The sequence below is a fragment of the Sciurus carolinensis genome, chromosome 5 (genome assembly GCF_902686445.1).
Source record: "Sciurus carolinensis chromosome 5, mSciCar1.2, whole genome shotgun sequence".
In the NCBI taxonomy this organism is placed as follows: domain Eukaryota; kingdom Metazoa; phylum Chordata; class Mammalia; order Rodentia; family Sciuridae; genus Sciurus; species Sciurus carolinensis.
This window is the reverse complement of record NC_062217.1, coordinates 47822046-47839848: the sequence shown is the minus strand read 5'-3', so window position 1 is coordinate 47839848 and position 17803 is coordinate 47822046. Positions and strand designations below refer to the sequence as shown.

The 17803-nt window shown below is 37.6% G+C and overlaps 1 pseudogene; it reads right to left on the bottom strand.

Annotated features, from left to right (window-relative positions):
* Positions 1–10134: 10134 nt before the first annotated feature.
* On the bottom strand, positions 10135–12121 carry LOC124984439 (kelch repeat and BTB domain-containing protein 6-like; annotated as a pseudogene).
* Between the last annotated feature and the right edge of the window lie 5682 nt (positions 12122–17803).

The window sequence follows — 17803 nt, the reverse complement described above, 5'->3', positions numbered from 1 at the left end:
CCCAATGATGTACCTTACAGAAATAGAGTAAGAAATTATGAAATTCATCTGGAAGAATAAAAAACCCAGAATATCTAAAGCAATCCTCAGTAGAAAGAGTGAAGCAGGGGGTATCGCAATACCAGATCTTCAACTCTACTACAAAGCAATAGTAACAAAAACGGAATGGTATTGGTACCAAAATAGAAAGGTGAATCAGTGGTACAGAATAGAGGTCACAAACCCAAATAAATACAATTTTCTCATACTAGACAAAGAGGCCAAAAATATGCAATGGAGAAAAGATAGCCTCTTCAACAAATGGTGCTGGGAGAATTGGAAATCCATATGCAACAGAATGAAACTAAACCCATATCTCTCACCATGCACGAAACTAACTCAAAATGGATTAAGGACCTCGGAATCAGACCAGAGACTGTGCATCTTATAGAAGAAAAAGTAGGTCCAGAGCTTCAACATGTCGGCTTAGGACCAGACTTCCTCAACAGGACTCCCATAGCACAAGAAATAAAAGCAAGAATCAACAACTGGGATAGATTCAAGCTAAAAAGCTTTCTCTTAGCAAAGGAAACTATCAGCAATGCGAAGAAAGAGCCTACAGAGTGGGAGAAAATCTTTGCCAATAATACTTCAGATAGAGCACTAATCTCCAGAATCTATAAAGAACTCAAAAAACTCTACACCAAGAATGCAAATAATCCAATCGACAAATGGGCTAAGGAAATGAATAGACACTTCACAGAAGAAGATCTACAAGCAATCAACAAACATGGAAAAATGTTCAACATCTCTAGTAATAAGAGAAATGCAAATCAAAACCACCCTAAGATTCCATCTCACCCCAATTAGAATGGCGATTATCAAGAATACAAGCAACAACAGGTGTTGGCGAGGATGTGGGGAAAAAGGTACACTCTTACATTGCTGGTGGGGCTGCAAATTAGTGCAGCCACTCTGGAAAGCAGTGTGGAGACTCCTTAGAAAACTTGGAATGGAACCACCATTTGACCCAGCTATCCCACTCCTTGGCCTATACCCAAAGGACTTAAAATCAGCATATTACAGAGATACAGCCACATCAATGTTCATAGCTGCTCAGTTCACAATAGCCAGATTGTGGAACCAACCTAGATGTCCTTCAATTGATGAATGGATAAAGAAACTGTGGTATATATATACAATGGAATATTACTCAGCTATAAAGAATGATAAAATTATGGCATTTGCAGGCAAATGGATGAAATTGGAGAATATCATGCTAAGTGAGATAAGCCAATCTCAAAAAAACAAAGGAGGAATGATATCGCTAATAAGTGGATGATGACACATAATGGGGGGTGGGAGGGGTTAGTGTTAGGGTTAGAGTTAGGGTTAGGGAGGGGGGCAAGAATGGAGGAAGGAAGGACTGTATAGAGGGAAAAGAGGGGTGGGAGGGGTGGGGGGGAAGGGAAAAAATAACAAAATGAATCAAACAGCATTACCCTATGTAAATTTATGATTACACAAATGGTATGCCTTTACTCCATGTACAGAGAAACAACATGTATCCCATTTGTTTACAATAAAAAAAAAAGTATTTTATAGAAAACATATTTTCACTACTGGCCTCAAGTGCTATTATCTACTTACATACTTTAATTGACAACTTATTTTTTTTGGTACTAGGGATTGAACTAAGGTGTAGTCAATCACTGAGCCACATCCCCAGCCCTTTTTTGTATTTTAGGTAGAGACAGGGTCTCGCTGATTTGCTTAGTGTCTCACTGTTGCTGAGGTTGGCTTTGAACTTGTGATCCTCCTGCCTCAGTCTCCTGAGACACTGGGATTATAGGCATATGCCACTGTGCCCAGCTAATTGCCAACTTTTAATACAAAAATACTTTCAAACTGATAATCAAAACCATTTAGTGACTTAAAAAACTTAGATGAGAGACATAATTAATTAACCACTGATCTCAATAAAGTACTGTTTTTAGCTTAACCACATTTTCAAAACCAGTAATACCTCATTAAATGGTAAAGAAATATCACTTCCTAGCTGGGATTGATGACTTGTACCTGTAGTCCCAGCTACTCAGGAAACCAAGGAAGGAGGATCACTTGAGTCCAAGAATTTGAGGCCTGCCTAAGCAACACAGCAAGACCCAATCTCAAAAAAAACACAAAACAACAACAAAACCCAAGAATGTCACTTCCTGATGAAGAATCCTCTAAGATTAACACCAAAATTATACAGTCCAAACATTTTCAGGATCATATAAACTTTTTAAGACAAGGCAATGAATAAAAAATTATATAATTATGACCAGTGGAAAGAAAAGACTCTTCCTCTGACTCAAAGAAGCATGTATCACATTCAGATAAAAAAAACAAACAAACAAACACAATCTACAAAGAAAGTTAGCAAGTTACTTACATTTTTTTCAAGTTTTTAGATGACTGGTACACAAATGTAGGGTTTTTTTTTTTTAATGAAAACTGGTCACTTTTTGCAAATACACATTTTATGTTCCAAAATTAAAATGAAATTTATTTTCCAATAGCAGAGTTCTGGATTTTTGTTGTTCCTGTTTTTTTTTTTTTTTTTTTTTTGTTGTTGTTGTTGTTTTGTTTTGTTTTCAAGGAAGCCTATAATCATTCTGTACATTATTAACAAATGAAATCACCATCCCATCACATTAATACAGTGCACTTTTCTTAACAGCTGAGGGAAAACAAACAAACAAACAAACAAAAACTTAGCAAACTATATTTAAGATAGAACACAATTTATATAAAAAACCCACTATATAGTTTAATGTTTTAGAAATCTACTATACTATTCTGAAAGAAAATACAATCTTTCAAAACATTATCTAACAATTTCCTATTCAGTCACTTTTCTATTACAAAAAGTAAAATTCAGCTGCCCTGCACAGATCCAGCACCACGCCCCCACATGGATACCCCATGCTTTGCTCCCAATCTACCAATGTGTGGCAGCCTCCATCTTGGGACACCTCTGCAGCTATCTTGCATTACCTCCACCACTGCCACCTTCTTTAGTTGGGGCAGCTTCCTTCTTGGGACACCTGCCAGAGACTAGAAACTCATTATCAAGGTACCTATAGTTAACTGCTACTGCCACCACCAACTAGGAATGTGGCTGCTTCCATCTAGGAATAACAGCCAGGAAAGATCATCACCAAGGGCCCTGTCAGCTTGGTTACATCTGAGGTATCCCTTCTAGGTGTGCTAATAGCCACCATCTTGCTGCAGAGGCAGGAGAGACTTGCAAAGGGGTCAGTAGTGGGACAAGGGTGTGAGGGCATCTTGATCCTGGTTTGTCCAACCAACCAGCCTGGCACCCACCAAGATCCCAGAGATAACTTGGGTAGCACTTGCTGGGACTTGATATCAGCCTGGTCCATGACTCCCTACCCAATATGGCATCCACCGATTACCTGGTCCCACTAGATTGGCAATCAGCAGGGCCTGCTGGCTCCTCAATTCGCATTCTCCCAACCATACCCTAGCCACCAAACTGGCCCAGTGCTTGCAGCTACATGGCTGGCCTACAGCTCTCCATGTCCAGTCCCGATTTGCCCAATACACAATAGCTTTCTGAGACAGGCACACAGGTACTGATACTCAGCCCTCAGGTTCTCTGGGGAGAGAGGTTCCTGATTGGGAAGTCAAAAGGCAGGGACAGCAGAGATACAATTCAGAGACTGAATTATAGCCCAGGAATTGTGGTGTCCACAAGTGAGGGAAGGAATTAAGACCAGGCTCCTCTATCACATGAGTGGACCCCAAATGAGAGTCCTGGGGAGCAGCCTTCCAGAGGGACTGGCAATTGCTATACCCTGCCTCTAGGAGTTCCACCTCCAAGTCTAATCCTCCCATCTTCGTAACTGTCATCATCCTGAGGGTAGAGTTACCAGCAAACTCTAGACAACCCCAGAAAACAAGGGAAGTAGAGAAGATATTGAACTCCAACAGAAATAATTGTTCAAGTTTTCTTCAACTCTTTTTGCCCCTATTTTCTTTCTTTCTTTTTTCTTTTCTTTTTTTTTCATTTCCTGCTCTCACATCCCCATCATCTTTTAAATCAAGTACTTTTCAGACATCAGGTTACTGAGAACTGGGAGGTTTGAATAGTATATTACAGTTTTGTTGTAGAGTCTTTTTTTTTTTTTTTTTTTTTTACATTTTTTCCTTTTTTTTTTTTTTACTCGCTCTATTTTCCTCTTATTTATCTGTTTCCTAGGAGTCTCTTTCTCCCTTTTCTCCTGCTAACAACCAACTTCTTTTGATTTCTCTTTCAATCTTCCTATGATCTAGCACCTCTATATTCTCACCTCCTACCTCATTAACATCACATCCTACACCCCTTCCCCATTCTCTCTTTGTCCTTCATTAAAAATTGTAGACCTTATTGCAAACCTAATGTATATGCTCTAGATAATCAAACACATCATCTCTGTTTATTATGACAATACTGTTAACATCTTATTAGAGGCTATTTGGTTTAAGGTTGCATATTATTTGCATTGGGTGCTGGTAATATTGATCTCCCCCTTAATGGTGAGGTATTAGGATGCTATAAATCTATAGGGTGGAAAGTGTAATACCTCAGATCTGCACTGCTGGAGGGGAATACATATGAACAACACCCCAAACAAACCAAGATGTTGTATTAATAGAATCCATTAACAGCAGAATAGAAGAAATGTCAGAAAAAGAGTTCAGAATGTGCATAATTAAAATGATCCACAAAATAAAGGATAAGAGAGCAAATGTAGGCAACAAAAGATCACTTCAATAAAGAGTTAAAAGAGCAAATGCAGGAAGCAAAAGATTATTTCAATAAAGAGACAGAGATTCTGAAAAAAAACCCAGAAATCCTTGAAATGAAGGAAACAATAAACCAAATTAAAAACGTAATAGAAAGCATCACCAACAGACTATATCACTTGGAAAACAGAACCTAAGAAAATGAAGACAAAATATTTAATCTTGAAAACAAAGTTGACCACACAGAGAAGATGATTAAAAAATCATGAACAGACCCTTCAAGAATTATGGGATAACATGAAAAGACCAAATTTAAGAATCATTGGGACTGAGGATAGCACAGAGATACAAACCAAAGGAATTAACAATTTATTCAATGAAATGTTATCAGAAAATTTCCCAAACCTGAAGAATGAAGTGGGAAATCAAATACAAGAGGCTTATAGGACACCAAATGTACAAAATTATAACAGATCCACACCAAGTCACATTATAATGAAAAAGCCCAGCAAATAAAATAAGGATAGAATTTTAAAGGCCACAAGAGAAAAGTATCAAATTACATATAGGCGATAACTAATTTCCAAATTGAGCAGATTTCTCAATCCAGACTATCAATGCCAACAGGTCCTAGAACAATATATACCAAACTCTGAAAGAAAATGGATGCCAACCAAGAATCTTATGTCCAGCAAAACTAAGCTTCAGATTTGAAGATGAAATAAAAACCTTCCATGATAAACAAAAGTTAAAAGAATTCACAAATAGAAACCCTGCACTGGGGTTGGGGAGATAGCTCAGTCAGTAGAGTGCTTGCCTTGCAAGCACAAGGCCCTGGGTTCGATCCCCAGCACCCCAAAAAACAAAACAAACAAACAAACAAAAAGAAACCCTGCACTACAGAACATTCTCAGCAAAATATTCCATGGAAAGGAAATGAAAAACAACAATGAAAGTCAGTAAAGGGAGGAACTACAAAGGCAAAGTCAATCAAAGGAGAAACCAAGTCAAGTTAAAAACCAAAAATAAGCCAAAATGACTGGGAATAAAAATCCTATCTCAATAACAACCCTGAATGTTAATGGCCTGAACTCATTAATCAAAGGCACAGACAGGAAGATTGGATTAAAATAAAAGACCCAACATTATGCTGCCTTCAAGAGACTGACCTAGGAAATGACATCCATGGACTGAAGGTGAAAGGATGGGAAAAAACATACCATGCACACGAACTGTGTGAAAAAGCAGGGGGTTTCATCCTCATATCAGATAAAGTGGACTTCATGCCAAAGTATCAGAAGGGATAAAGACAGATGTTTCATACTGCTTAATGGAATCATACATCAATAAGACATTACCATTGTAAATATTTATGCCCCAAACAATGGAGCATTTATGTACATCAAACAAACCCTTTTCGATTTCAGGAATCAAATAGACCACAACACAATAATACTGGATGACTTTAACACACCTCTGTCATTACTGGATAGATCTTCCAAACAAAAACTGAACAAAGAAACCATAGAACTCAATAATACAATGAATAATTTAGACTTAATAGACATATAGAAGATTCCATCCATCAATGAGCAAATACACTTTTTTCTCAGCAACACATGGATCCTTCTCTAAAATAGATCATATGTTAAACCACAAAGTAACTCTTAGCAAATACCAAAAAACACAGATACTACCCCGCATTCTATCAGATATAATGGAATAAAATTAGAAATCAATGATAAAATAAAAAACAAAAACTACTCCAGCACCTGGAAACTAAATAATATGCTATCGAATGATGCATGGATAGCAGAAGACATCAGGGAGGAAATAAAAAAAAATTCTTAGAGATAAATGAGAACACCAATACAATATATCAAAATCTCTGGGACGCTATGAAAGTGGTTCTAAGAAGAAAGTTCATTGCATGGAGTTCATTCATTAATAGAATAAAAAGTCAACAACTAAATGACCTAACATTATATCTAAAAGTCCTAGAAAAAAACCAAAAGTAGTAGAAGGCAGGAAATAATTTAAATCAGAGCTGAAATCAATGAAATTGAAACAAAAGAAATAATTGAAAAATTGACATAACAAAAAGCATTCTTTGAAAAAAATAAATAAAATTGATAAACCCTTAGCCACACTAATGAGGAGGAGAGAGAAAACTCAAATTATTAAAATCCATGATGAAAAAGGAAATATCATGATGGACAGTAATGAAATACAAAACAAAATTAGAAGATAATTTGAAAATATATACTCCAACAAAACAGAAAATCTTGAAGACACTGACAAATTTCTAGAGACATATGACCTACCCAAACTGAAGCAGGACATACACAGTTTAAACAGATCAATTCTAAGCAATGAAATAGAAGATGCCATCAAAAGCTACCAACAAAGAAAAGTCTAGGACCAGATGGATTCTCAGTTGAGTTCTACAAGACCTTCAAAGAAGAATTAACACCAATACTCCTCAAAATATTCCATGAAATAGAAAACCCTTCCAAAAAGGGAACCCTTCTAAACTCATTCTATAAAGCTAGTATCACCCTAATACCAAACCAGACAAATACTCATCAAGGAAAGAAAACTTCAGACCAATATCTCTGATGAACATAGATGCAAAAATTCTTAACAAAATTCTGGGAAACTGCATACAAAAACATATTTAAAAAGATAGTGCACCATGACCAAGTGGGGTTCATCCCAGGGATGCAAGGTTGATTCAATATCTGGAAATCAATAAATGTAATTTATCATATCAACAGACTTAAAGTTCAGAATCATACAATCATTTCAATAGATGCAGAAAAAGCGTTTGACAAAATTCAGCACCCCTTCATGTTCAAAACACTAGAAAAAATAGGGATAGTAGGAACATACCTCAACATTGTAAAGGCTCTCTATGCTAAGCCCAAGGCCAACATCATTCTAAATGGAGAGAAATGAGAGCATTACCTCTAAAAACTGGAACAAGACAGGGATGCCATCTTTCACCACTTCTATTCAACATAGTCCTTGAAACTCTAGTCAGAGCAATTAGACAAAAATTTAAAAGGATACAAATAGGAAAAGAAGAACTCAAACTATTACTATTTGCCGACCACATGATTCTATGTTTAGAGGATCCAAAAAGTTTCACCAGAAAACTTCTAGAACTAATAAATGAATTCAGCAAAGTAGCAGGATATAAAATTAACACTCATAAATCTAATGCATTTCTATTCATAAGTGATGAATCCTCTGAAGGAGAAATTAGAAAAACTACCCCATTAGCAATAGCCTCAAAAAAAAAAAACTTGGAAATAAATCTAACAAAAGAGGTGAAAGACCTCCACAATGAAAACTACAGAACACTAAAGAAAGAAATTAAAGAAAATCTTAGACGATGGAAAGATCTCCCATGTTCTTGGATAGGCAGAATTAATATTGTCAACATGGCCATACTACCAAAAGCTCTATACAGATTCAATACAATTCCAATTAAAATCCCAATGACATACTTCATAGAAATGGAGAAAGCGATCATGAAATTAATTTGGAAAAACTAGAGACCCAGAATAGCAAAAGCAATACTTAGCAGGAAGAGTAAAGCAGGAGGTATCATAATAGCAGACCTAAAATTATATTATAGATCTATAGTTACAAAAATTGGCACCAAAACAGGCAGGTGGACCAGTGGTACAGAATAGAAGACACAGAGACAAACCCACATAAATATAGTTATCTCCAACTAGACAAAGGTGCCAAAAACATACAATGGAGAAAAGATAGCCTTTTGGACAAATCTTGCTGGGACAACTGGAAGTTCATATGCAGCAAAATAAAATTAAACCCCTATCTCTCACCCTGCACAAAACAAGCAACTCCAGATGGATCAAGGTCCTAGGAATGAGACCAAAGACCCTGCGCCAAATAGAAGAAAAGGAAGGCCCAAATCTTCATTATGTCAGCTTAGACCCGACTTCCTTAACAAGACTCCCAAAGCACCAAGAAGTTAAATCAAGAATCCATAAATGGAATAGACTCAAACTAAAAAGCTTCTTTTCAGCAAAAGAAACAATCAATAATGAAGAGAGCCTACAGAGTGGGAGAAATCTTTAGATAGAGCACTAATCTCCAGAATGTATAAAGAACTCAAAAACTTAACAACAAGAATACAAATAACCCAATCAATAAGTAGGCTAAGGAACTGAGCAAACAGTTCACAGAATATATACAATCAAACAACAAATATATGAAAAAATGTTCAATATATCTAGTAATTAGAGAAATGCAAATCAAAACCACCCTAAGATTTCATCTCACTCCAATCAGAATGGCAATTACCAAGAATACAACCAACAATAAGTATTGGCCAGGATATGGGGAAAAAGGTACACTCATACATTGCAAATGAGTTCAACCACTTTGGAAACAGTATGGAGATTACTTAGAAAACCTGAAATGGACACACTATTTGACCCAGCTATCCCACTCATCTGCCTATACCGAAAGGACTTAATATCAGCATACTATAGTATGCAGCTATATCAATGTTTATAGTAGTTCAATTCATAATACATAAATTGTGGAACCAACCTAGATGCCCTTGGATAGATGAATAGATAAAGTAACTGTTGTATGTATACACAATGGAATATTACTCAGTCAAAAAGAAGAATAAAATTATGGCATTTGCTGGTAAATGGATGGAGTTGGAGAATATCTTGCTAAGCAAGATAAGCCAATCCTAAAAAACCAAAGGCTAAATGTTTTCTCTGAAAAGTGGATCCTGATGCATAATTGTGGTGACAGTGGGGTAAGGGAAGAATGGAGGAATTTTGGATTGTGTAGAGGGAAAAGAGGTGAGGGGAGGAGGCAGGGGGTGGGAAAGATGGAATGAGACAAACATCATTACCCTATATACACGTATGATTGCACAAATGGTGTGACTCTATATCACGTACAACTACAGAAATGAAAAGTTGTACTCCACTTGTGTACAATGAATCAAAATGCATTTCAATGTCATGTATAACTAAATAGAACAATTTTTTTAAAAGTAAAATTCAAAAGTTATAATGCTTATGGTAATGAACTGAATATAAAATTTATCAGAAGTTTAAATTTGTGTAATGAAACACAAACATAATACATAATCAAATACTGGGCTTTTAGCACAGTAAATTATTAAATATGTGGATCTGAATATTAAAATTTTGAAACATTAAATTATCTAACTATTTTGAACATTACCATTTTAAACCAAACCTGCAGCTAATCAACTTCCCTATTTCTTCAGGAAGAGGCACATTTATCTTTTTATACTTTCCACAGCAGCAAAAATACCTTAGTGCTTCAATTAAGTTACAACAAATCCTGTTGATTCTGTGCATTTCAGTGAGGTGCTACCAAAATCTTCATCATAAAGAGAACTTGTACTTCCTGACTCAGAATTCAGATCACTGAACCCACCTAAGTCACACTTAGTACTAGATTCACTGGGTATATCAGTTTCTTCAGTAAGAAAACTCTGACCAGGTTCAAGGCAAAAAAGGATAACTTGAGCTGAGAGGCAAAAAAAGTTAACAAACTGTAAGAGGCCTAATGTGGTGCCTACATTAATCCATTGGTCTCCCCTACTATTGTATTCATACATAGTCACACAGTTCTTTGACGTGGAGGGGTGCAGGAAGTGATGAGCAACAATTTTTGGCCATGATTGATAAGTCAGTAATTGTTGATTTCTGACACCAAGGGAATATTGTTAATTTGCCTCCATTCTGCCCTAACTGGGTTGTAGACCTTCATGACTGGGATGTCACAAATACAATAGATCTCATCATTGAAGACACATGCTTTCCGAAAGTCACTTCGTTTAGGAGAAGTGCATGTCAGCCATATATTGTGGCTAGGATCATTAACAGAACATGCACTTACTATTGAGAACATAGAGATAGTTTCAGATTAACATTAAGTCAAAGGATATAAAGGAATGGGGTAGTGGAGCTACTAATGCCCATTGAGTTCTCTGAACATTGTAGCATTCAACTTCTTTCAATTTAACTCCAGTAATAGGGTCTCACCCAACCAAAGTGTAAATGTAGCCATTAAGATATGCCATATTCATGCTCTCATGACACAGCAAGCGATCTGCCAGTTGCTGCCAATTATTTTGGGCTGGTTTATAAACCCAGAGGTCTTTCCTGGGTTGGGCAATTAGGTAGATGTCAAAGTCTGGAGAGACACAGTTGAAGTGGTGACAGTCCTCGTGTGAACAAGGCAGGTCCAAGGTGAGGGCACTTTGTAAATGTCTCTGGAGTATGGGTCACAGCAGAGGAAGGGATCTTTGGGGTGTCCAAAGAAAATCACCATCTTCTTGGCACAAAAACCCAGCCTCTGGGGTGGATTTTCTTCAGCAGATACAAAACAGTTGCTGTTGCTACTACTGCTGTTCGGCACTAGCACCAAAGACTTGTACAATATGTCACCATAGCACATCTGCAGGGCCCCTTCAATAGTGTCTCGGCAGTACTTCTTCAGAATGGGCCTAGTTAGCAGTCCTTCTAAGTAGTCCTGATCTTCTTCGCTTCAAGACTTCTGTAGCACTGGGACCTCGCTCTTCGGGAGCATCCTCCAGCCACTGCACGGTCACGAAGCACACTATCTACTCACTCTCTATATCCAGACTATCCAGGCGCAGGTCACCCAGTAGTTGGGTCAGGGTAAGATCTGCTGGTCTCTTTCTGAACTGAACCCATCCTGCTGAGCTCCTTGATGCTATGGGCTATAAAGGACTGGGCCTGTGATTGCAGTTTGTGGTCAAAAGCATCAACAACTTGAGGATGGTAGTGCGGTTAGTGAGGTCAAGGCGACAGGCTAGCATTGCTTCCAGCACAGGCTTCCCGCACACACTCAAGCTGGAGCATGTCAGAGGCTGCCTACCGGCACAGCACGTTTGCCTTCTCAGGGACACATGACCTTTGTAGCAGTCGTCGATCAACACTTTGAGGGGTTCTGCATTCACATCATGCATGGTTACGCTAATCTGATGGCTCTCATACATGCCACCTGTGAACCTGCTGTTTGAGTAGGGGCATGCAGTTGCCAATACGTTGAGGTTGCTGAGGAACAGGCATCCTGTGCCAGGACCACTGCCAGACGTCACCACCTCGGTGGTCACATTACATAGCAGCTGCTGGAGCTGTGCCAGCAGGGCTGCAGAATGCGCTGTGTCCTTTCATGTGCCTGTGAAAAAGGCCGAAACAGTGGACTTGTGAACCCTCTTTGTTCGCCTCCCACCTCGGGGGCAGGTGAGGCGGAGGTAACGCGGAGCGTCTTCCCGGGACTCCATGGGGAGATGGCGGCGGGGCGCAGAGGGCGAGAACTGCTGCGGGCACTATGCTTTGGCTCCTCAATCTGCGCTTGGGCTGAGGCTAAATAGAGGAGTCTGGAAAGAAACTGCAGCACCGGTCCATTTACTTAATTCAGCCATAAGCCGCGGTGTCCCTTCCCTTTATCGCGAATGCAGTGCCTGACTCACTGTTACCGTTTCACACCCTTTCTCCGCCTCAACTGGCCCCCCCACATCCCTGCGGTGTGGACTGGCAAGGACCGCCATTACCGCGCATGCATTTTTGCTTAGTGCCCTGGGAACTACCACTCCCAGGATGCCTTTGGTGCCTAAAGGCATGCTGGGCCCTGTTGACTCCTCCACACAGGCGACGGACAGAAGCCGCTTTGCATATCGGGAGTTGTAGTTTGTGAAATGTTGAGAGCCGTTTTTGGCTGTTCATTGTTTTAGCTGAAGGTATTTGGAGGCGTCAATTCTCTTGGAACTGATTTTAGGGTTTAGAACTAGTCGCTCAATTCTAGTATTTATTGTTTGATTTTTCTCATCGAATTCTTTCCTGTTTTGTAAAATGCGAATAAACATTTGATAGGATTGTGTGAAAGTTAAATATGAAGATAAATTGAATATATTAAATATTAAGATAAATATGAAGAGTATAGAATACTTTTCATATTTGTTGATTTGTAGTATGATTAATAGCATGCACAATTCTTAGAATATAAGAAATTAGTGAGGTTTAGTTTTTCTTTTGGCATTTATGAAAACGAAGCAATTTGAAATTATGAGCGTATGGAGAAAACCCTTCAAGTTTCTGCAGAGATCTCTTTAAGTTTGTTTTGATTTTATTTTTAAAATAATTTTAGGTTTTACAGGAAAATTGAGCAGAAAGTGTAGGGAACACCGTCATACCCCACATTCCCTCACGGTTTCCCGTTATTAACATCTTGCTTTAGTGTGTGATTTATTAGAATCAGTGAATGACTACTGATACACTAGTATTGAATAAAGTCTATAGTAATATGATTTCACTCATTGTGTTGTACAGGTCTATGAGGTTTTGTTTATTTGTTTCATTTTGCAGTGCTTGGAATCCAATGTAAGACCTTGCCAGGGTTGGTTTAGCTCTGTACCCCTGAGCTACATCCCCAGCCCAGATCTATGGGTTTTGATAAATATGTCATATGTCTACTGTTCTAAGACACCGAGTAATTTCATTGCTTTATAAAGCCCTGTAGTCTGTTTATTCCTCCTTTTCTCCCTCAAATCGTGGTAACCACTGATATTTTTACCATGTAATTTTGTGAATGTCTAGAATATGATCTCTCTCCTGAAGGGCAGACTTAATTCCTAAATCTCCTAAATTCTGTCATCACTTTCCTTCTCCCTGAAAACAAAAGACAACTCTGAGGATTTCTAGGAATTGTTGCTATTTCTGGAACTCAGTCCTAGCCACCGCCTCTCACCCCCACACTGGGGATTGAACCCAGGGATGCTTTACCACTGAGTTACAGTCCCAGCCCTTTTTATTTTGAGACAGGGTCTCCTTAATTTGATTAGGGTCTTATGAAGTTGGAATCCTTCTGCTTCAGCTTCTGGAGTCACTGGGATTACAGGCATGTGCCACCGCACCCGCAGATTTTTCATTTATTGCCTTTCCTTTTTTTGCTCTCCCTAGGGAAACTACCTCCAACCCCCTGTCGCGGACTTTCCCTCCATGTATGCATTTCAAAACCTGAAAACCTCTTTAGCCTCTTCTCCAGCTTTTGGACTTTCTAAGTATTCGGTACCCCTTTCCCATTTATATACAAAAGAGATTATGTGTGAGATCCTGCACTGTAATGTACCAAACAAACAAAAGACATGCTCTAAGGGTTATTTACACAAAAACAACGAAAATCAGAGGCCTGTGGGTACTTTCACTTCTTTTTAAACTCAGTTGCTCATGTATTTCCCCCCTTGCTATTTGAAATTGCTACTGCTTTCAGAGGTGTCTTAGTTTAAACTGGGTTATCCACTTGACCTTTACATACCCCACACAATTCAGACCTTACAACTCACTGAGCACACCCAACAGTTTCTACTTCCACACTAACCTTCTGTGAAATCCCGCTACTCTCTCCCTATCACATTATTATCTACCACTGTCAAAACCCCAATCTGGCTACTCTTCTTCCTCTTCCCTCTATTGATTAATTTTAAAAACCAAAGGTATCTCTGCACATACTTACAGGTTTCCTTCCTTCCTTCCTTCCTTCCTTTTCCTTACATGTTTCAAATTAATGGTGCTGAATTTTTCATAAATGCTGGAAGAAAGGTTAAAATTATTTTATCTTTATATTCTAGGGATGACCTTATGACTGTATTACCATTGCAGTCTCCAACTCTTCTGAGGAAGAGTTCCAAAAATGCCTCTGAAAGACATTGATTTTGCCTTCTTTGTAGACAGTTCTTACCTCACGAATACAAATGGGGAATTTTAGGCAGGATACACTATTGCAGATTTTTAACAACCTAATAAATTCAGCCCTACTTAAGCTTAAATCGGGTCAGGGGACTACACTGGTAAACTTCACCCAAGAACAAAATAAGAAAGCTAGTTCGGCACGGTGCACGTCTATAATCCTAGCCTCTCAGGAGACTGAGGCAGGGTATAGTGAATTAGAAGCCAGCCTCAGCAACTTAGCAAGGCCCTAAGCAACTGAGGAGTCCCTGTCTCTAAATAAAATATTTTAAAAAGGCTGGGGATGTGGCTCAGTGGTTAAGCACCCCTGGTTTTAATCCCCAGTACCCCAAAAAAAAACCTCAAAAAGCTAACATTTACTCAAATAGTCAGTTTACTTTCAGAGTTTTACATGGTTTTGGTATGCTATGGGAGCAGAGGGTTCATGATAACTGCAGAGATGCCTATAAAAAAATGGAACCCAAGCCACTAACCTTTACCCAAGGAATAAGCTATTCTCAAAATCAAAGCTCTTATTAGTGACCATACCCCCAAAGCTAAAGGAAATTCCTTGGTACACAAATATGCAAAGGTAGCTGCTTCTTAAGGAAGTGTTTCCTTAACTATAGTTCTCCTTGTTCAAAGAACTCAAAAGAGATTCTATTTAAGACCTGTGCCTGAAAAAGCTAATGAGAATAAATTGGGAATTTTATCTCAGATGGGCATTGAAGATGCCCAGAAAACTGCTTGGTCCCTCCTTGGTCCCTTGCTCAAAAGTTAGCTCACAACCTCTGTATGTTTACATACCATGGCAAAGAAAATCTTAAAGCTCTCTACAAATACTATTGGGCATGCCCTAATATTGAGCAGGTAAACTTCACTTTGCCCTATCTTCCAGAGACAAGTCTAGGTGGGGCAAGGGTGAAAGCTAGTCCTTAACTTCATTGGAAAACAAATTTTATCCAACTCCCAAAGTCTTGTGGGTGCAAATATATTCTAACTACAATTCACATATTCCTAGCATACTTAGAACTTTTCCCTGCAAACAGGCTACTGCCACTACTATAGCTAAGTTGGTACCAGAAGGAAATTCACTTCAATTGTAAGATTATTCAAGATCTTCAGTAAGGACTTCCACTGTTAAGAAAAACTGCTGTGTCTTTAGCATGCTCAATATAGGAAAATAAATTAGGGCAGTGGTACTCTTGAATTCAAATTAGTCAAACACTGTTTGCAGCTCTGCCAGCCCAAAGTTTTACGTTTAACCCTGATGTTTCTTGAATCATACTGCCACCAGTCAGAATTGATGATCCCCTTATGACATAATTACTGGCAAGCCAATGTGAATTCTTTACCTCTCCTGGACCTTAAATGACCCTAATTTGACCCAATCTAATATCTGTCCTTATTGATGAGAGTCTTTTTATGTGTACACTTGTTTATCAATGGTAGGTCAGGTCTGCCTTTCCCACCATAACCCATACATGATCTTCAAATTAAAGATCTAGAAAAGATAACAGTGAAAGACCAACCTTGAATTTAAATAAAAGGAATCTAACACTGTGTTCCTAACCACCAAAACTGCCGCAAAGCTATACGTGAAATATGTAATTTATATTTCACAATGAAAAAATACAAATCATACTCTGAATGGAAATATACTCTAAATTGAGGCTATTTAGGAAATCCTAACCCTAGAAGCAGTAGTTGACACAAAGTAGACCATCTGTTCCAGACTCCCAGATTAAGTACACAACTTTAAGAAGGAGAAAGCTTCCACCCATGGCCCTAGAACATTATCCTCCAGGAGTACCCCCAGGATTGATAGCAAATTACCATTCCCTTCATCATGTCCCAGGGAGACTTTTCTCTCTGTGGCCCATTTAAACTACCACTACACTACAATCACAGTTTCTCAGCATGTACTAGGTGAACCTTAACTTTCAACATAATAATGCATCTCTTGAACCTTCAAACTCCATTAGTCTACTAATGGAAAAAATATCAGTGAGTGCAGTGATGCACACCTGTAATCCCAGTGGCTCAGGAGGCTGAGGCAGGAGGATCACAAGTCCAAAGACAGCCTCAGCAACTTATCAAGGGCCTGAGCAAATTAGTGAAACCCTGTCTCAAAATAAAAAAATAAATAATGACCTGAGGATGTGACTCAGTGTTTAAGTACCCCTATGTTCAATCCTTGGTCAAAAAAAAAAAAAAAAAAAAAAAAAAATATATATATATATATATATATATATATATAAAATAAAACAACACTTTTATCCCTAAAAATCACAACTTTCTTCTCCACCACTTTCCAATCAGCCTTGTGGATATATATGAATATATGCATGAATATATTTGGGAAAATATATATGAAAACCTATATAAGTATATAAACCTTCATATATGGATATGTTTAGGGTTAAGGTTATGTAGTTATGGGTTAGTTAAAAGATAGAGTATATATATATATAAATGAATATATAGGTGAATATATGTCAATATGTCTGGATATTCTTACAAATATATATAATTTTATGTATATATTGTTTTAAGGTTAGGAGTATTTAGGGTGAGGACTAAGTTTCAGAGTAGGGTTAAGGTTAGGGTATGAACAAACATCAATACATGTGAATATGCATATGAATATATGAGAAAAACATATGAAATCTATATAAATATATATTATTTCATATATGCATAGGTTTAGTGCTAGGTGCATAGTTATGGTTTGGATTAAAAAAGGTATGAATGTATTAATGAATATATATGAATTTGTATATGAATATACAGATATATTTGTAAAAATATTTATGAATATTCATATATCTGGTTTTCTATATAAAGAAGTTTTGGTATAGGGATAGAGTTAAAGTTAGAACTAAGTTTAGGGGTAGGGTTTGGTTTACAGTATAAACATATATGTCAATATATATGAATATATGTATGAATATATATGTGAAAATATATATGAAAACCTATTTAAATATATATGGATCATATAAGGGTATGGTTAGATTTATGGCTACAGTGGTTTAAACATAGGGTATTTATATAAAGAATATAAGTGTACATATATGTATATATATGAATATATATGCAAATACCTATGTGAGTATATGTGTTCATATATAAATATATATGTCAAAATATAAATGGGTGTTCATATGAAAGTTATATTTGGGATTAGGACTAAGTTTAGGATTAGGGTTAGGGTTAGGGTTTGAGTATGAATGTATTTA